Below are 21,603 nucleotides of genomic sequence, written 5' to 3' on the forward strand. Positions count from 1 at the left end.
AATATAACACTAGATATTGTAAAAGATAATACAATGAAAAAAACATGTTTTTTTTGTACCATCATATTTGAAATGCAAGAAAAAGGCCATAATGTATTATTCCAGCCCAGCTGAAATTTAGATTTTGGCCACTAGATGGTAGCAGTGTATGTGCAAAGTTTTAGACAAACTTTGAACCATTGCATTTCTGTTCAACATGTTGTATCAAGACTGCCCAAATGTGCCTAATTGGTTTATTAATACATTTTCAAGTTCATAACTGTGCACTCTCATGGTATTCTTTCACTGTAATAGCTACTGTAAATTGTACAGTGCAGTTAGACTAACAAGTATTTAAGCTTTCTGCCAACATCAGATATGTCTATGTCCTGGGAAATGTTCTTGTTACTTACAACCTCCTGATAATGACATTAGCCTACGTTAGCTCAACTGTCTCGTGGGGGACCCACCGATCCTGTAGAGGATTTATGGTATTTGCTGCATTGGTTTTGCTTGTAGGCCTACATTATGCTCAAATAGCCACAATAGTCTATTGGCACGGTTTAAAACTGTAAGGGTACAGCCTAAGTGTTCACTGTAAATGTTGCTCCAAATTCTAACAATGTTCAAGTTTCCTCAGTGCCCCAAAACATTTCAGGGAACATAGGTTATAGCTGTTATTTAGACCCATAATCAATCAAAACCAAACAATGTCTTTCTTCTTTCAAACTCCCTGTGAGTTATTATGGCTGCTGTATTTAACATTTAGAAAACAAGAGCAAGCTTGCATCCCTGTTTGAATAGCATATTAGTACAACAAATGCTAAAAAAAAAGATTTCCAACAAGCTATTTTAGTCTAGCTTTTCTTGGGACTCCACAGGAGCTAACTCTGTGAAGCATTTATTTTTCAGCCCAAATAAATGCTTCACAGAGTTCAAGTAACAGACACATCTCAACATCAACCGTTCAGAAGAGACTGCGTGAATCAGGCCTCCATGGTCGAATTGCTGCAAAGAAACCACTACTAAAGGACACCAATAAGAAGAAGAGACTTACTTGCTTGGTCGAGCAATGGACATTAGACCAGTGAAAATCTGTCCTTTGGTCTAATGATTCCAAATTTGAAATGTTAGGTTCCAACCGCAGTATTTAACATTGCAAAAGGCCTATATCCTTGCATTTCATGTCGGTTCACCAAATGGCAGAAAATCACAAGAAGGTGAAAAAAGTACAATGAGGCTTTTTGAACACATGGCAAATGATTAGAACATATTTGATTCTAATCAAAGAAAAGCCTAAGACACTCTCATCTGGATGCAGTGGCTAAAGTTAATTAGCTTGTTTGGTCATGGGTAAGAGAAAGAACAGTGAGAAGAAATGCAACAAAAGTATGCAGGAAGAATCAAAGCACCACAGGCAAACATGAAAGACAGACATTGTGATCTTAACAAGCCAACAGTAAGAATATGTTCTGAAAGAAAGGCAGCTCTAAAACAATACAAAGAGAAAAGAAATTGAGCAGACGACAAGAGGACATAAAAAGAGAGAATAAAAGAGAGCATCACAAACGCTGTGAAAGCCGTAGCAGGTAGCAATGTCAGGGAACAGGCCGGCCGTTCAGCTCCAAATAGATTGATTGCTTTGGGGAGGACGCAGCCCTGAGAGATGGATCTGCTCTGCTGCTAGCATGCTAGGGGTTTGAAGATGAGTGAGGTCTTTGGTGGTGCTGGGAATCAAGTAAATCGCTGAAGGCGTCCTTTAAACTTGCCCCCTGCGGGGTAAAATACTTCTGCTGAGCTGATGGGATCCAAGCTGCAGCGAAGCTGTGAGGAAGTTCAGACAGTGATGAAATCAATTCAAATAAACAAAACTAATAGCATGACACATACAGCATGTGATGAAAGCCAAAGGATCACAATATCATGTCAACTTTGAGAGGTTACTTTGAATTATATGATGTTGGACCTGAACTCAGCCAATGTTCCATCTACTATACCGTTTGCTTACCCGACATTCATATACATGATGTCAGCCCTTTGCGTACGCATCCCAAATCACTACAGTCACAGTCACGGTGACCATGGTTTGGGACGAACCAGAGCCATAATCACCATGGTGTGGTTGTGCTTCGGTCGCTGTGAGGTAGGTGGCTTCTCCCAAACATAATTATTGCTTGAACTTAAACATGCGCTCTTCACTTTAGGTTCTCTGTCTAAAGACCTGATTCAGCAGTCACATAAATCTCCATGTCTCCTTCCAAACCATTCAAAGGAACTGAGGGTCTTTCCAACCCAGCCAGAGGCCAACAGTACGCCGCCTCCTGGTCTGACTTAGCTATTCAAGTGCTTCTATCCACATAAGACAACCTCCACCACTTAATTTCCTCAATACTGAGATTTAATCAAAATTGCTTTCAAACTGTTTGTGGTAAGAAAGTTCCGGGAACCCCATATTGGCCAAAATAAGTGTGGTCAAACTCAGACTTACTACATATAATTTTTTTGTTTTGAATAAAGTTTTCCACCCAGCTTTTTTCCCTGTGGGAGTAAAGGTATTTTTCAATGTTAAATAATCTGGTCCATGTTCTAACTTTTATAGCCCTCATTACTGTGCACTGCCTACCCTGCTAGCCCAGCTCTAAGCCCTGTAGGGGAACACAGAGGGCATCCGTCTCAGGAAGAGATCCTACTTCACCTCATCATGGGTGAGGGGCAACCATAATGCACTCTGCTCAGGGCCTGTAGGGTTCAGGGGTTTACAGACTAAATTGTAGCATGGACCAGGGCTTTTTACAAACTCAACCTGTTGCCTAGGTAAATCATGGTTACATCTACCAACATCTAGAAAAGTCCAATGTTGTGTAATACACTACAAAACCAAATGTATGTGGACACCTGCTCGTCAAACATCTCATTCCAAAATCATGGACATTAATATGAAGTTGGTCCCCCCTTTGCTGCTATAACAGCCTCCACTATTCTGGGAAGGCTTTCCACTAGATGTTGGGACATGCTACCATTCAGCCACCAGAGCATTCATGAGGTTGGGAACTGATATTGGATGTTGGGCGATTAGGCCTGGCTTGCAGTCGGCGTTCCAATTCATCCCAAAGGTGTTTGATGGGGTTGAGGTCAGGGCTCTGTGCAGGCCAGTCAAGCTCTTCCACACTGACAAACCATTTCTGTATAGACCTCACTTTTGTGCCCAGGGGCATTGTCATGCTGAAAGAGAAAAGGGCCTTCCCCAAACTGTTGCCACAAAGTTGGAAGCACAGAATCATCTAAAATGTCATTGTATGCTGTAGCTTTAAGATTTCCCTTCACTGGAGCTAAGGGGGCTAGCCGAACCATGAAAAACATCCCCAGACCATTATTCCTCATCCACCAAATGTTACAGTTGGCACTATGCATTGAAGCAGGTAGCGTTGTCCTGGCTTCCGCCAAACCCAGATTCGTTCATCGGACTGCCAGATGTTGAAGTGTAATTCATCAATCCAGAGCACGCGTTTCCACTGCTCCAGAGTAAAATGGCGGCTAACTTTACACCACTCTAGCTGACGCTTGGTGATATTAGGCTTGTGTGCGGCTGCTCGGACATTGAAACCCATTTCATGAAGCTCCCGATGAACAGTTCTTTTGCTGACGCTGCTTCCAGAGGCAGTTTGAAACTCGGCAGTGAGTGTTGCAACTGAGGACAGTTGTTTTTTTACGCACTAGCACTCTGCGGTCCCATTCTATGAGCTTGTCTGGCCTACCACTTCGTGGATGAGAAGTTTCCACTTTACAATAACAGCACGAGCAGGGCAGACATTTGATGAACTGACTTGTTGGAAAGGTGGCATCCTATGACAGTGTCCTATGGAGATTGCATGGCATTGTACTCAATTTTATAAACCTGTCAGCAACAGGTGTGGATGAAATAGTCGAATCCACTAATGTCAAAGGGTGTCCACATACTTAATGCATGTGGTAAAAGCCCTCAAGGTTATTTGAATGTTTACTTCAGCTCTTCATCCCACTTTATTAAACTGAACTTGTTGAGAAATATTAAATATTGTCTAATTGCACAGGCAAATTGCAAAACTCTATAGTGCCTACCACATGTCCAATTGAATAGATAATAAAGTTATGTAATAACATATGCCGCAATTTGCTTGTGTTCTTGTCTGTTTGTCTCTTGAATTCAAAATATGGCAGTGCCAAATAGCATGAAATACCAAAAGCTAATCAAGCCACACTTCACACAAATATAGACAAGTCTCAAGGGGGTCCAAGAAGCTTCTAGCTGACAATGTTACCCAGCTGACGTTAACGCCGAAGTGCCTCTCGTGGATCTCAAATGCCAGTCAGGCATATGGTGTATCTAAACCCTGCACAGTGTTACAGCTTGAGGTTCTGTAAGTAGCAGTGTGTTTCCTTTGACTATCTCACTTCATCACACTTTCTGCTGCTGGTGCCAACACCAAGGCATTGTGGTTTACCCCTGCCACTGAATGGGGGTGGAACCAAGGTCTGCTAGGATGACAGCTTTGACATTCCCTGCTACCCATTCATTACCAACATACAATCCCACTATAATCATATTCAGCCCAATAATACATTTGAAATATACAATCCTGATCACTTTTACTTGGATGAATCATCCACTTTGTTTGAGTACAGCTAATGTCTGTAATAAGAAAATCACATCTCAAATTGGATCGAATGATCCTAAACACTAGTAGTCAGCATTATTGACGAGATAGAAGGAGCCCCACATCCCATTCAATAGTTACTGCAGAGAGCTTGTTACATGACAACCGTTTCAACCCAGTCATCCAGGTTACTGATCCATCGCTCAGATCCCAGAGCTGACCACATCAAACACTCAGTGATGTGATTGCTCCTGTCTCTACTATCTCATTACTGATGCCCTACTTCAGGCCCAAGCCGAGCCAGGAGAGCCTACTGCTGCTAGACTCATTAGAAACCTGGAGGTTCCTATCACTTCCCAAGACAAGATCGCCCTGATACATTCTCGGGGCACAGTTAATAAGATTCATAAAACATGCCATTAAATTAAATGGACATCTGCATTGAATACATGGTGATGAATGTGGGGCATGCAAATTCTGTATGGGGGCGTGGTGGATTAAGGAAAGGTGCAAGGCGATTAGGGTATAGCATTATATATATATTTTTAGAACAGTGTCAGAGATCAAGAAAATAAATGAATATTTAACAGTACATTGAGGCATTTCTGTGAAATTGTTAATTAAATGTGTTTATTTGGATCCCCATTAGGTTTGGCAGAGGCAGTAGCTATTCTTCCAGGGGTCCATAAAAAACACAAAACATAAGAAGTAACAAAAGACATACACTGATAGACAAGGACAGTCACACAAATTTAAAACACCATGGTATACCCCCGCAAAAATATACAGATAATAATAATACAAATAATAAAAAAATGTTTGTGTGTGTGTCCCCGCCATTCCGTGAGTAGTTGTTTAAACTTTTTTTAAATGTAATTTTGCTGTTTGCTTTAGTAATTTGAGATGGGAGGGAGTTCCATGTGATCATGAGTCTGTATAATACTGTGCGTTGCTGTGAATTCATTTTGGACCACACCACTGGTGGCATGTATTGTGGGGTATTGTCAAGGATTCCCCCGGTACTGCTGCTCATTCTGTGCACCAGTTCTGGAGGTCTAAGTCACCAGCCTTTACGCGTCACTGAACTGTCTCATTACGCACACCTGATTACAATTCCCCTGATTAGTAATTGTATTTATGTGCCCTCTGTTCAACATTGTCTTGTCGGTTATTGTTCCCATGTCCGTTGGTCTTATGAGTACCTGTACTTTTTTTAGACTTTCGTGCTGCATGTATTGTGTACTCGTTATTATGTGTCTCGTCCCGTGTATTGTAATTGTCCAAAGTATTTATTAGAGGTTTAACCTCGCTCTTTTGTTTGGGTTACATCCCTGTGTTTATATATACGTGTTTGTTTTGGGCATCGTCCCCATTCCGACAGTTGAAGTCGGAAGTTTACATACACCTTAGCCAAATACATTTAAACTCACAATTCCTGACATTTATTTCATATATATTATCTTTATTTTTTTTACCTCAGTTTCAACATACTATCCTGCAATCCGCCTCACCCAATGTGGTATGGATCTGCTATTTTCTATACTTTAGAACCGGAACCCCCAACAGAAGCTAGCCAGCCAACTAGCTAATAGTCAGCCACTGCTAGCGGTCATCAGCTAACCTTAGCCTGATCAACTCCTGCCAGTCTGCACAGCGCAATTCAACCCAGAGCATACCGGACTGCCTTTTCTCCACATCTCCGGTTTCCTACCACAAGCTCTGAACCTTCTCACCTGGATCATCGCAGCTAGCTAGCTGCTATCCGAGTGGCTACCCCCAGGCTAACGTCTCTGTCCCGAAGCAAGCACCAGTGAGCCTGGAACTAGCCTCGTGCTAGGCCCATCTCCCGGCTAGCTGAAGAGGTCCATCAGCCACTCCTTGGGCTACAATTCATATTTTGCCAATTGGCCTGGACCCCGGCCCTCTAGCTGTCTGAATTGCCTTGTCTCCTTCTTGCCTCCCACTGGTCCCTATGATCACTGGGCTATGCATGCCTCTTCCTGATGTCAATATGTCTTGTCCATTGCTGTTTTGGTTAGTGATAATTGTCTTATTTCACTTTAGAGACCCCAGCCCTGCTCAATATGCCATACATAGCTAGCCCGTTTGTTTCACCTCCCACACATGCGGTGACCTCACCTGGTCTAAATGATGTCTCTAGAGACAAAACCTCTGTCATCGTCACTCAATGCCTAGGTTTACCTCCACTGTATTCACATCCTACCATACCCTTGTCTGAACATTATGCCTTGAGTCTATTCTTCCGCGCCCAGAAACCTGTTCTTTTACTCTCTGTTCCGAATGCACTAGACGACCAGTTCTCATAGCCTTTAGCCGTACCCTTTTCCTACTCCCCCTCTGTTCCTCTGGTGATGTAAAGGTTAATCCAGGCCCTGCAGCACCTAGCTCCACTCCCATTCCCCAGGCGATCTCATTTGTTGACTTCTGTAACCGTAAAAGCCTTGGTTTCATGCATGTTAACATTAGAAGCCTCCTCCCTAAGTTTGTTTTACTCACTGCTTTAGCACACTCTGCCAACACGGATGTCCTAGCCGTGTCTGAATACTGGCTTAGGAAGGCTACCAAAAATCCTGAAATTTCCATTCCTAACTATAACATTTTCCGACAAGATAGACCTGTCAAAGGTGGTGGAGCTGCAATCTAATGCAGAGACAGCCTGCAGAGTTCTGTCATACTATCCAGGTCTGTGCCCAAACAATTTGAGCTTTTACTTCTAAAAATCCACCTTTCCAAAAAACAAGTCTCTTGCCGTTGCCGCTTGTTATAGACCACCTTCTGCCCCCAGCTGTGCCCTGGACACTATATGTGAATTAATTGCCCCCATCTATCTTCAGAGTTCGTACTGTTAGGTGACCTAAACTGGGACATGGTAACACCCCGGCCGTCCTACAATCTAAGATAGATGCCCTCAATCTCACACAAATTATCAATGAACCTACCAGGTACAAACCCAAATCTGTATACACGGGCACCCTCATAGATATCATCCTGACCAACCTGCCCTCTAAATACACCTCTGCTGTCTTCAACCAGGATCTCAGCGATAACTGCCTCATTGCCTGCGTCCGTTATGGGTCTGCGGTCAAACGACCACCCCTCTTGACTGTCAAACGCTCCCTAAAACACTTCAGCGAGCATGCCTTTCTAATCGACCTGGCCCGGGTATCCTGGAAGGATATTGACCTCATTCTGTCAGTAGAGGATGCCTGGTTATTCTTTAAAAGTGCTTTCCTCACCATCTTAAATAAGCATGCCCAATTCAACATTTCTTTTAACCAGGAACTGATATAGCCCTTGGTTCACTCCTGACCTGACTGCCCTTGACCAGCACAAAAACATCCTGTGGCGTACAGCATTAGCATCGAATAGCCCCTGCGATATGCAACTTTTCAGGGAACCAATAAACACAGGCAGTTAGGAAAGCAAAGGCTAGCTTTTTCAAATGGAAATTTGAATCTTGTAGCACAAACTCCAAAAAGTTCCTGGACACTGTACAGTCCATGGAGAATAAGAGCACCTCCTCCCAGCTGCCCACGGCACTGAGGCTTGGAAACACTGTCGCCACCAATAAATCCACGATAATTGAGGATTTTAATAAGCATTTTTATACGGTTGGCCATGCTTTGCACCTGGCTACCCCTACACCAGTCAACAGGCCTGCACCCCCCAAAGCAACTTGCCCAAACCTCCCCCATTTCTCCTTCACCCAAATCCAGATAGCTGATGTTCTGTAGGAGTTGCAAAACCTGGACCCCTACAAATCAGCTGGGCTAGACCATCTGGACCCTCTCTTTCTAAAATGATCTGCCGCAATTGTTGCAACCCTTATTACTAGCCTGTTCAACCTCTCATATCGTCTGAGATTCCCAAAGATTGGAACGCTGTCACGGTCATCCCCCTCTGCAAAGGGGGAGACACTCTAGACCCAAACTGTTATAGACCTATACCCATCCTGCCCTGCCCTTCTAAAGACTTCGAAAGCCAAATTAACAAACAGATCACCGACCATTTAGAATCCAACCATACCTTCTCAGCTATGCAATCTGGTTTCCGAGCTGGTCATGGGTGCACCTCAGCCATGCTCAAGGTCTTAATAAACGATATCATAACCACCATCAAAAGACAATACCGTGCAGCTGTACTCATCGACCTGGCCAAGGCTTTTGACTCAGTCAATCACCACATTCTTATCGGCAGACTCAACAGACTTGGTTTCTCAAATGACTGCCTCGCCTGGTTCACCAACTACTTCTCAGAGTTCATTATGTCAAATCAGAGGGCCTGTTGTCCGGACCTCTGGCAGTCTCTATGGGGGTGCCACAGGGTTCAATTCTTGGGCCAAATCTTTTCTCTGTATACATCAAGGATGTCGCTCTTGCAGACGACAACATTTTGTATACTTCTGGCCCCTCTTTGGACACTGTGTTAACTAACCTCCAGACGAGCTTCAATAACATACAACTCTCCTTCCGTGGCCTCCAACTGCTCTAAAATGCAAGTAAAGCTAAATGCATGCTCTTCAAATGATCGCTGCCCCCACCTGCCTGCCCGTCCAGCATCACTACTCTGGACGGTTCTGACTTTGAATATGTGGACAACTATAAATACCTAGGTGTCTGGTTAGACTGTAAACTCTCCTTCCGACTCACATTAAGCATCACCAATCCAAAATTAAATCAAGAATCGGCTTCCTATTTCACAACAAAGCATCCTTCACTCATGCTGCCAAACATACCCTCGTAAAACGGACTACCCTACCGATCCTTGACATCGGCGATGCAATTTACAAAATAGCCTCCTACACTCTACTCAGCAAATTGGATGCAGTCTATCACAGTGCCATCCGTTTTGTCACCAAAGCCCCATATACCACCCACCACTGCGACCTGTATGCTCTCGTTGGCTGGCCCTCGCTTCAAATTCGTTGCCAAACCCACTGGCTCCAGGTCATCTATAAGTCTTTACTAGGTAAAGCCCCACATTACCTCAGCTCACTGGTCATCATAGCAGCACACACCCGTAGCATGCGCTCCAGCAGGCATATTTCACTGGTCACCCACAAAGCCTATTCCTCCTTTGGCCACCTTTCCTTCCAGTTCTCTGCTGCCAATGACTGGAACAAATTGCAAAAATCACTGAGGCTGGAGTCTTATCTCCCTCTCTAATTTTAAGCAGCTCACAGATCATTGCACCTGTACATAGCCCATCTGTAACTACCTCATCCCCATATTCTTATTTTTTTTCTCCTTTGCATCCCATTACCTCTACTTGCACATTCATCTTCTGCAACTCTATCACTCCAGTGTTTAATTGCTAAATTGTAATTGCCTCACCACTACGGCCTATTTATTGCCTTACCTCCCTAATCTTACCTCATTTGCACACACTGTATATAGATTTGTTTCTATTGTGTTATTGACTGTACGTTTGCTTATTCCATGTGTAACTCTATGTTGTTTGGGTCTCTTTGCTTTATCCTGGCCGGTAGCAGATGTAAATGAGAACTTGTTCTCAACTGGCCAACCTGGTTAAATAAAGGTGAAATAAAATAATCCTAGTAAAAATTCCCTGTCTTAAGTCAGTTAGGATCACCACCTTATTTTCAGAATGTGAAATGTCAGAATAATAGTACAGAGAAAATTATTTATTTCAGCTTTTATTTATTTCATCACATTCCCAGTGCGTCAGAAGTACATACAAATTGAGTGTATTTTGTTGCATTGCCTTTAAATTGTTTAACTTGGGCCAAATGTTTTGGGTAGCCTTCCATAAGCTTCCCAAAATAAGTTGGGTGAATTTTGGCCCATTCCTCTTGACAGAGCTGTTGTAACTGAATCAGGTTTGTAGGCCTCCTTTCTCGCACGTGCTTTATCAGTTCTGCCCATAATTTTTCTATGGGATTGAGGTCAGGGCTTTGTGATGGCCACTCCAATACCTTGACTTTGTTGTCCTTAAGCCATTTTTCCACAACTTTTGATGTATGCTTAGGGTCATTGTCCATTTGGAACACCCATTTGTGACCAAGCTTCAACTTCCTGACTGATGTCTTGAGATGTTGCTTCAATATATCCACATAATTTTCCGTCTTCATGATGCCATCTATTTTGTGAAGTGCACCAGTCCTTCCTGCAGCAAAGTACCCCCACAATACAATACTACCACCCCCGTGCTTCACGGTTGGGATGGTGCCCTTCGGCTTGCAAGTCTCCCCCTTTTTCCTCCAAACATAACGATGGTCATTATGGCCAAACAGTTCTATTTTTGTATCATCAGACCAGAGGACATTTCTCCAAAAAGTATGATCTTTGTCCCCATGTGCAGTTGCAAACCATAGTCTGGCTTTTTAATGGCGGTTTTGGAGCAGTGGCTTCTTCCTTGCTGAGCGGCCTTTCAGGTTATGTTGATATAGGACTCATTTTACTGTGGATATCAATACTTTTTTACCTGTTTCCTCCAGCATCTTCACAAGGTCCTTTGCTGTTGTTCTGGGATTGATTTGCACTTTTCGCACCAAAGTACGTTCATCTCTAGGAGACAGAACACGTCTCCTTCCTGAGCGGTATGACGACTGCGTGGTCCCATGGTGTTTATACTTGCGTACTATTGTTTGTACAGATGAACGTGGTACCTTCAGGCATTTGGAATTTGCTCCCAAGGATGAACCAGACTTGTGGTGGTCCACAATTTTTTTCGGAGGCTGATTTCTTTTGATTTTCCCATGATGTCAAGCAAAGAGGCACTGAGTTGGAAGGTAGGCCTTGAAATACATCTACAGGTACACCTCCAATTGACTCAAATTATGTCAATTAGCCTATCGGAAGCTTCTAAAGCCATGACATCATTTTTTGGAATTTTCCAAGCTGTTTAAAGGCAGTCAACTTAGTGTATGTAAACTTCTGACCCACTGGAATTGTGATTAAGTGAAATAATCTGTCTGTAAACAATTGTTAGAAAAATAACTTGCGTCATGCACATTATAGATGTCCTAACCAACTTGCCAAAACTATAGTTTGTTAACAAGAAAAGTGTGGAGTGGTTGAAAGATTAATGATTCCAACCTAAGTGTATGTAAACTTCCGACTTCAACTTTATGTATGGGTGTCTGAACTGAATGTTACTTGATTATGCAGACAATCTCAAACTTCACTACAGTGATACTTCTCATAAAAACTAGAAGAGAAGCAGTTAATCTCTCATCAACCCTCAACCAGGAAAGACTCGCATGCATGTTGTCTATGTTAGTTCTTTATGTGCAGTTAGGGGTGAATGCGTGCTGCTCTTTTTGGAGCCAACAGCATCTTTGCTTTCATTGGTGCACTTGACCATATTACCGGACAGTAATCAAGATGGGACAAGTCCAGAGCCTGAACAACTAATACAGTTGATTTTTGTATCAAATGAAGAACATATTTTTTATAACAGCAATACCCCTCCCCAATCTTCAAAATAACTTTGACAATATGACTTGACCATGATAATTGACTCTCCAATGTTATACCTAGGAATTTAGCTTCCTCAACTGGCAAAATGGTCAACCCCTTTATACACAATTCCAGTTGGCGTTTATGTCTTAGAGAATGTTTTGAACAAAATACAATGCTTTTAGTTTGATGTATTTAAGACCAGTTTATTAATAATCATCCCTTCTGATACTGACTGTAACTCCACATTTAGAATTTCAGTGAGCTTACTGGCTTTGGGTGCTGACATGTAGTGTGGAATCATCCGAATACATAGGCATTCGAGCTTCGTGTAAGACCAGTGGCAAATAATTTGTAAAAATAGAGAATAGTTACGGTCCAAGTGAACTGCCCTGAGGGACACCACACTGTATATATCTGAATTTAGAGAAGCTCCCATTGAAGAACACTCTCCAGGTTTTATTGGTTGACTCATTAATATTATTCTTTGCCTGATGAATAAAACAGGTGTCCTAAAAAACAGACCACTTTGAGATGACTAATTCCCAATACCCTGTGAAGTAAAATTTTCAACAAGGACTGACAGGGAAATCCAGAACACAAACTGAGAGCTGTGAAGGCAGAAATAAATCACAATTCAGCTGTCAATGTGCATGCTGGGTAAGAGAATGTATTTTGTTTTGTGTCCAAAGACAGGAATGTTTTGTGTCAAAGACAGATGTCTCATTAGAAAAACATGATTTAATGGTAAAGAAAAAAAAGCTAATAGCAGATACCTCTTTCCAGTGTACGGCTTCGATATTGGCACCAAATATGACTGACAATCTTGATTCTGTCTTATATAGCAACATTTGAAATTGCATTTTTTTACATTGGATAAGAGTAGAGACTCAGAGCTAGAAAATTCTATATCATAAACTGCAGGAGGAACAACGGCAAAGTAATTCTGCTTTGAAAGTAACCCCACTTTTGAGAAAATGGCCCTTGAATGTTTTGATAAACCTACTGGAGAGGTCTTCTTTGTCTACACCCATTCAGCATCATTCACACACTCTTAGCCGTAGCCCCACCCATCTATTTAAGGATTCAAATGTGAGGCCATGTGCTAAACAGAGTGAGTAGTGTAGTAAACAACCAAAGATTTCAAGACTAAAAGTGGTAAAAGTAGTAGCCTACTCTAAGGAAAAACTCCAGGTTAAAATACCCTATCTAGTCCTTATATCCTAATCAGACTTTGGTGCAGGTCATGTTGTTCTTCACAATACCATCTCTGGTAAGCACAGACTATATCAAATAAAATCTAAGTTTATTTGTCACATGCACGGGATACAGAAGGTGTAAACAGCACAGTGGAATTGTTACTTGCATATTTGCATAGTAGCAATATAAAAATAGGAAGTGTCAATATAAAAACAGAACAAAGTATCACAGTAGAGAAAGAAGAAAATAATATACTGTACGCCAAAGAACAAGGTAGGCATACAATAAAAGGTAAAGTGGCTGAGCAGTAGGGGGAAAAAAATCAATATTAGCGGCAGCATATGGTGGGTGTGTTAGGATAGAGTCATGTGACTGTGCATAGAGGCCCTGCTGATAGTCCGGATGACTGGGAACTCGACCTCAGTGATGAACTGGTCCGTCTGCACCACGCATGAACAAGGGAATCCATATTCGGAGTGCCTGTTTCTGTCCTGCTTTTGACTTTGATGCAGGGAAAGAGGTCTGGAGATATGGCTGAATATAAACAGTGTAGTTATTCTCTCCGCAAGGAAATCAAACAAGCAAAATGCCGGTACAGGGACAAGGTGGAGACGCAAATCAATGGCTCAGACACAAAACGTATGTGTCAGGGTCTACAGGAAATCACGGACTACAAAAATAAAAACAGCCACGTCACGGATACAAACGTCACGCTTCCAGACGAACTAAACACCCGCTTTGAGGATAATACAGTGCCACCATCGCGGATCGCTAATAAAGACTGCGTCCCCCCCTCTCCATCTCAGTGGCTGACTTGAGTAAAACATTTAAAATAGTTAACCCTCGCAAGGCTGCTGGCCCAGACGGCATCCCGAGCCGCATCCTCAGAGCATGTGCAGACCAACTGGCTGGTGTGTTTACAGACATATTGAATGGCTCCCTATCCCAGCCTGTTGTCCCCACATGCTTCAAGATGGCTCACATTGTTCCTGTACCCAAGAAGGCAAAGATAACTGAGCTAAATGACTACCGCCCAGTAGCACTCACTTCTGTCATCATGAAGTGCTTTGAGAGACTAGTCAAGGATCATGTCACCGCCACCTTACCGGCCACCCTAGACCCACTTCAGTTTGCATACCGCCCCAACAGGTCCACAGATGACGCAGTCACCATCACAATGCACATTGTCCTATTCCATCTGGGCAAAAATAATAGCTATGTAAGTATGCTGTTCACTGACTACAGCTCAGCATTCAACACTATAGAGCCTTCCAAGCTCATCATCAAGCTGGAGGACCTGGGTCTCAACCCCTCCCTGTGCAACTGGGCACGCCCCCCAGGTGGGGAAGGTAGGAAACAACGTCTCCACTTCGCTTACCCTCAACACTGGGGCCCCACAAGGGTGTGTGCTCAGCCCTCTCCTGTACTTCCTGTTCACCCATGACTGCGTGGCCATGCATGCCTCCAACTCAATCATCAAGTTTGCAGACAACACAACAGTAGTAGGGTTGATCACCAACGACGACGAGACAGCCTACAGGGAGGAAGTGAGGGCACTCAGAGTGTGGTGTCAGGAAAACAACCTCTCACTCAATGTCAACAAAACAAAGGAGATGATCGTGGACTTCAGGAAACAGCAGAGGGAGCACCCCCCTATCCACATCAACGAGACAGTAGTGGAGAAGGTGGAAAGTTTTAAGTTCCTGGGTGTACACATCACAGACAAACGGAAACGATCCACCCACACAGACAGTGTGTTGAAGGCGCAACAGCGCTTCTTCAACCTCAGGAGGCTGAAGAAATTTGTCCTCTCACCAAAACACCCTGACAAACTTTTACAGATGCACAATCGAGAGCATCCTGTCCTGCTGTATCACAGCCTGATACGGCAACTGCACCACACTCAACCGCAATGCTCTCCAGAGGGTGGTGCAGTCTGCACAACGCATCACCGGGGGCAAACTACTTGCCCTTCATGACACCTACAGCACCCAGTGTCACAGGAAGGCCAAAAATATAATCTAGGACAACAACCAACGGAGCCACTGCCTGTTCACACCGCTATCATCCAGAGGACAAGGTCAGTACAGGTGCATCAAAGCTGGGACCGAAAGATTGAAGAACAGGTTCTATCTCAAGGCCATCAGACTGTTAAATAGCCATCATTAACTCAGAGAGGCTGCTGCCTACACTGAGACCCAATCACTGGACACTCAAATAAATGGATCACTAGTCATATTAAACAATGCCACGTTAATAAGGTTTACATAGCTTACATTACTCATATCACATGTATAGACTGTATTTTATACAATCTACTGCACCTTGCCTATGCCGCTCGTCCATCGCTCATCCATATACTTATATGTGCATATTCTCATTCACCCCTTTATATTTGTGTGTATTAGGTAGTTGTTAGATTACTTGTTAGATTTGTGTGTAATAGATCGTTGTTGGGGAATTGTTAGATATTACTGCACTGTTGGAACTAGAAGCACAAGCATTTCACTACTCTCGCATTAACATCTGCTAACCATGTGTATGTGACCAATGAAATTTGATTTGATCAATGTTGCAGATGCGCCATATAGATCCCATCACGCTGCCTCCCACCTTTCCACTTCCTCTCTATCTGTTGCTCCAGCTCAGGTGTCACAGTAGTGAGCTTTACCCTTCAACAGCAGAAGTCATTTTCTACACTCTGTTTTAAATGTGTATGGTTGTTGAAATCTATCAGAAACCAACAGGTTTTTATCAAGCTATGGGCTTAGGGCTGTTGCGGAAACCATATTACCGCCACCTCAGCAGTCATAAGTCATGACCACAGTAAAATTCCACGTGACAGTTAAGTCACGGTAATCTCCTTTTATGCACTCTGGACATGCTTTGGTAGTACCCAACTTGATAACGACCATCAGCATATTAGAGCTTATGCATACACATAGGCTTTTGAGCCCAAGTTCAAATAACATACCTGAATAAAAATGTATTATTGTGCTGTTGTACAATACATAGCCTACCTCATATTACGCATGGTGAAAAACATAAGACTGACAGTTGTGATATATGTTCAATGTTATATCAACATGTTGAGGGAGGGCACCCTGAGCACTGATCAAAGAGGCTGTTACTCAGTGGAGGGAGTGTGAGGAACATGTATCACGATCACACCGGATAAAGGAACACTGACAACCAACAGACAAATTCCACTTCCACCCAAAGTCCACATTACATTATTTTGTCAGTCAGATCGCCTACACAAAAGGAATAAATATATCTACAATATCTAAATGTCCGTTGCAGACAATATTTTTGTATGTTTTTTATTTTATGTCTTCAATTGGTTGTGAATGTTGGATCTGGGGCTGTTGAGAAACTTGAGTGATTTGAAGCAGCTTCTGAAACATTGATACAAACCTTTCAATGCCTAGCTTTTTTCATTGTGTCTCACTTGTTGTAGGCCTATGGTACGTCAACCTAAAAACATAAATTTTTATTCAAATCTCAGAGGGGTTCAAGGGCATACGATTTCATTAAATAAGCAGCTGAACCCCACATCATGATCCATGGATTACATGCTGGGCTGGCCAGCAGCCTAGGACCAACAGCTATGGTGGGGATGCCCAATGTGTACACACAACTCTCCCTGATTAACCCTGGCATCCTGCCAGCTTAGATCACCAAGGTCCTGCTTGCAAGGGGGCCAAGGTGAACAACTCAAATGTACTCTACTACAGTATTGCATGGCAGCTCAAGTCCTGCATACGTGGGCTGCCTTGGCGATTGAAGTTGACAACGAAATGGTAGCAAGGGTGCTAAAGATAGAGTGTCATCAACCTTTAGCCTTCCACTGTAACTGTGAAGAAGTTCTGCCAAACATATTGTGCCGTGATAAAATAAATGTTAGCTCAGTCCCCTGGTATAGCTCAGTCTCCTGGTATAGTAGAAGTCCTTGTGCAGTTACAAAACAGGCCGATAGTGCAAGCTGATTTACTATACAATGACCAACACGTTAAAACACACACATACTGAAAATGTATTCAGAATAAAAACCTTTCAAATGAACAAGAAATGTATTGGTTCATGCTATTTTAATATACCATGCAAACTAAAGGGGGAAAAGTATCTGTTTTTCAATGGTTAACTTTTTTCCAGACTAGGTATTACGACTCCTCCACTAAGTAACATAACAATGTTATTTCAAAAAGAACAGCTAGACACAGATACCCAACATTTTCGTGGAATTATTGTTAGGTGTTTTCCATTATATTCAACACTGGATGCAAATGCGAAATTTAACCAATATGGAGAAATATAGAAAAGAAACCCAGGTGGCAAAGCCCACCTGTCTGATGTGATTTACACTCTCTCTCTTTCTCTCGACATACAAACACGCATCACATGCACCCACTCTCTCTCCCTCTCTCGCTCTCTCTCTCTCTCGACATACACACACGCATCACATGCACACACTCTCTCTCCCAACAGACCACATCCCTGTGCAAGATAAGATTTAATGCTCCATTCCACATTCTATGAACATTCCACTTTCACATTCTTCCAACATACATGTGCACTGCAGTGTTAGACATATGATCTACATAGAAAACCTTTACAATAAAAAACAACATGACCTTTGAAAACCACCAGATTCTACAATGAACCATCTAAATCATCGGAGAGGGGGAGTGAGAGCAGGTGCTTTGGAAGCAGCAGGGAAACGTATCAAAGGGAAAAATAGGCGATAACAAAAATCTCCTCATTCCCCAAACCCAAACTCTCTTCCGAATTGAAGCATTCCTCTTAATCACTGTACTGATGCAAGAGACTGTAACCCTTGCCCTATTTGATCAATGCTCTGCCTCCAGAGAAGAAGGGGTGAGCATGTTTCCACTAACCATCAGTTTTTACCCTCCTTAACCTCTCCTCCTCTCGTGTTGATGTTTTTAAGATTGGAGAGAGGGACTGCAACGCAACGCACACCAGTTGCAGGGACCTTCCACACATCCTGTGCTTTGTATTTGAGCTGCTCTCTGTCTGAGCCAACACACCAATGGTAATCTAAAACAGCTGGACTGGAGATATTTCACTTAACTAAATCGCACCTTTGTTCTCACTCAAGATTTTTCTGGGATAATCTGTTACCCCCCCCCAAAAAACAAATAACAAATCACATTTGGCTATTGCCTTGTCTGAGCTCCTCTTACCGACACACACACTTGCTCACATACTCATACGCAATAGTATTATTCCAATAAGGTCCAATAGGCGTTATCATTATTGATAAAACCAAAAAAGACAAACGTTTACATATAGAGAGAAGGCTAATAGTCTTTATTAGGCTGTATGGTGAAACCTATCAGAGGGTGGGATTGGTGGGATGACTGAAGCTTTTGGATATACAGTCATACAGTAGCTTCGTGAGCGAAACATAGGAGGAACAATTCTTGAAATAATTTATTATTTTAGCGATGACATTTCTAGGTTACCTCTCAAAGCTTCAGAGTTAAAAAACAGTTGGTATTCACAAACACACATACACACACATTGACAAACACACTTGTACTGTACACACACACAAATTAACAGTTGGATCCCTGCACTACACACACATACATACACACACACACACACACACACACAAATAAAAGTTAACAGCGCATGGTGATGTCTGAGAATGGGATGAAATGCACAGGGATGAACAAATCCTGGGATATTGCCTGTGTCTGATGCACTTAATGTGACTAACAACATCACACTGGGAGTGTTGGCTAAGGTACAGAGAGAGAGAGAGAGAGAGAGAGCGCAAGACAGAGATGATATAGGGAGAAGGACAGAGAGAAAGAGGGCGGGAGAGAGAAAAAGGCAGAGACGAGCAGAGGGGATATAGGAAGAGGGGGGGAAAGAAGGTATGGAGGGAGAGATGGAGGGGTGGGAATAGAGGGAGAGAGAGGGAGTAGGGAGAGGTAAGGATATAGACATATGCTGAGAAGTAGAGTAGAGGGAAAGGTGCAGCAGCAGAGTAAGAAGTCTGCGACATCCGTCATCCAAAATATTTAGCCAATGCTAAAGAAGAGGATGGCTCTCACTCCCACGTGAATGCACACACAGTCTCATTTGCATGCCAATCCACATTCCAAGAGACATTGTGTACAGTCTATGCTAATGTGATCATAAAAACATACATTAATGTGCAAATGTAATGACACAACCATCAATAAAAACACACTTTTTTTTAATCAGGTTCTACAACAGAGCAAATGAACAATATTTGGGTACCAAAGATGACCCAGAAGTGCTGGATTGACAAGTAGAGTATATCAAGCAGAGAGCTCACCTCTGCAGGGTAAAGTACCTCTTCAATAAATCACATGGTTTTCAGTGGTCGTTAGACCCAAAGCCTCAAAGAAACTAAGGTCCCTGTTCAATCAAACATGCCAACTAGCTTTTTGGTTAAAGTAAAAAAATATATTGCTCTGAAGAGAGAGTGTGTTGAATATAGTTTGAATTACTATGCCTCTACATTTATTTATGTTTCCACAAAGTTAGTTAGCATTGTTGCTTAGCATTGTTGCAGTGCATTCGGAAAGTATTCAGACCAATTTTCCACATTTTATTAGGTTACAGTCTTATCCTAAAATTGATTAAATAAAATTTTTCCTCATCAATCTACACACAATATGCCATAATGACAAAGCGAAAACAGGTTTTTAGAATTTTATGCAAATGCTATGAGACTAGAAATTGAGCTCAGCGGCATCCTGTTTCCATTGATCCTCATTGAGATGTTTATACTACTTGATTGGAGTCCACCTGTGGTAAATTCTATTGATTGGACATGATTTGGAAAGGCACACACCTGTCTCAATTTATTATTATTTTATTATTTTTATTTTACCTTTATTTAACTAGGCAAGTCAGTTAAGAACAAATTCTTATTTTCAATGACGGCCTAGGAACAGTGGGTTAACTGCCTTGTTCAGGGGCAGAAAGACAGATTTTTGTCTTGTCAGCTCGTGGATTCGATCTTGCAACCTTTCGGTTACTAGTCCAACGCACTAACCACGATATAAGGTCCCACAGTTGACAGTGCATGTCAGAGCAAAAACCAAGCCATGAGGTCAAAGGAATTGTCCATAGAGCTCCGAGACAGGATTGTTATCGAGGCACAGATCTGGGGAAGGGTACCAAAACATGTGTGCAGCATTGAAATTCCACAAGAAGACAGTGGCCTCCATCATTCTTGAATGGCAGAAGTTTGGAACCACAAAGACTCTTCCTAGAGCTGGCCACCCAGCCAAAATGGGGGAGAAGGGCCTTGGTCAGGGAGGTGACCAAGAACCTGATGGTCACTCTGACAGAGCTCCAGAGTTCCTCTGTGGAGATGGGAGAACCTTCCAGAAGGACAACCATCTCTGCAGCACCCCACCAATTAGGCCTTAATTCTAGAGTGGTCAGACGGAAGCCACTCCTCGGTAAAAGGCAAATGACAACCCACTTGGAGTTTGCCAAAAGGCACCTAAAGGACTCTCAGACCATGATCAACAAGATTCTCTGGTCTGATGAAACCAATGTTGAACTCTTTGGCCTGAATGCCAAATGTCATGTCTGGAGGAAACCTGGCACCATCTCTAAGCTGAAGCACGGTGGTGGCAGCATCATGCTGTGGGGATGTTTTTCAGTGGCAGGGACTGGGAGACCAATCAGGATAGAGGAAAATATGAACGGAGCAAAGTACACAGAGATACTTGATGAAAACCTGCTCCGGAGTGCTCAGGACCTCAGACTGGAGTGAAGGTTCCCCTTCCAACAGGACAACAACCCTAAGCACACAGCCAAGACAACACAGGAGTAGCTTCAGGACAAGTCTCTGAATGCCCTTGAGTGGCCCAGCCAGAGCCCGGACCCGATCAAACATCTCTGGAGAGATTTGAAAATAGCTGTGCAGCAACGCTCCCCATCCAACCTGACAGAGCTTGAGTAGATCTGCAGAGAAGAATGGGAGAAACTCCCCAAATACAGGTGTGCCAAGCTTGTAGCGTCATAGCCAAGAAAACTCTGTTGTAATCACTGCCAAAGGTGCCTCAACAAAGTACTGAGTAAAGGGTCTGAAAACGTATCTAAATGTGATAATTCAGTGTATTTTTTTTTTTTTACATATGTAAAAAAAAAAAAAACTTTTTGCTTTGTCATTATGAGGTATTTATGTGTAGATTTATGAGGGGAAAAAACGATTTAATCCATTTTGGAATAAGGCTGTAATGTAACAAAATGTGGAAAAAGTAAAGGGGTCTGAAAACTTTCCGAATGCACTGTATTTATGCTGCAGGAGAACAAAAGTGCAAAGA

At 42.7% G+C, this 21,603-nt stretch overlaps 1 protein-coding gene across 3 annotated transcripts in view; it reads right to left on the reverse strand.

Moving 5' to 3' along the window:
- The window catches only part of LOC115199761 (EGF-like repeat and discoidin I-like domain-containing protein 3), a 301,549-nt gene that overhangs the window by 261,176 nt on the left and 18,770 nt on the right, over positions 1-21,603 (reverse strand). The window lies entirely within an intron of this gene.

The sequence above is a fragment of the Salmo trutta genome, chromosome 9 (genome assembly GCF_901001165.1).
Source record: "Salmo trutta chromosome 9, fSalTru1.1, whole genome shotgun sequence".
Classification (NCBI taxonomy): Eukaryota; Metazoa; Chordata; class Actinopteri; order Salmoniformes; family Salmonidae; genus Salmo; species Salmo trutta.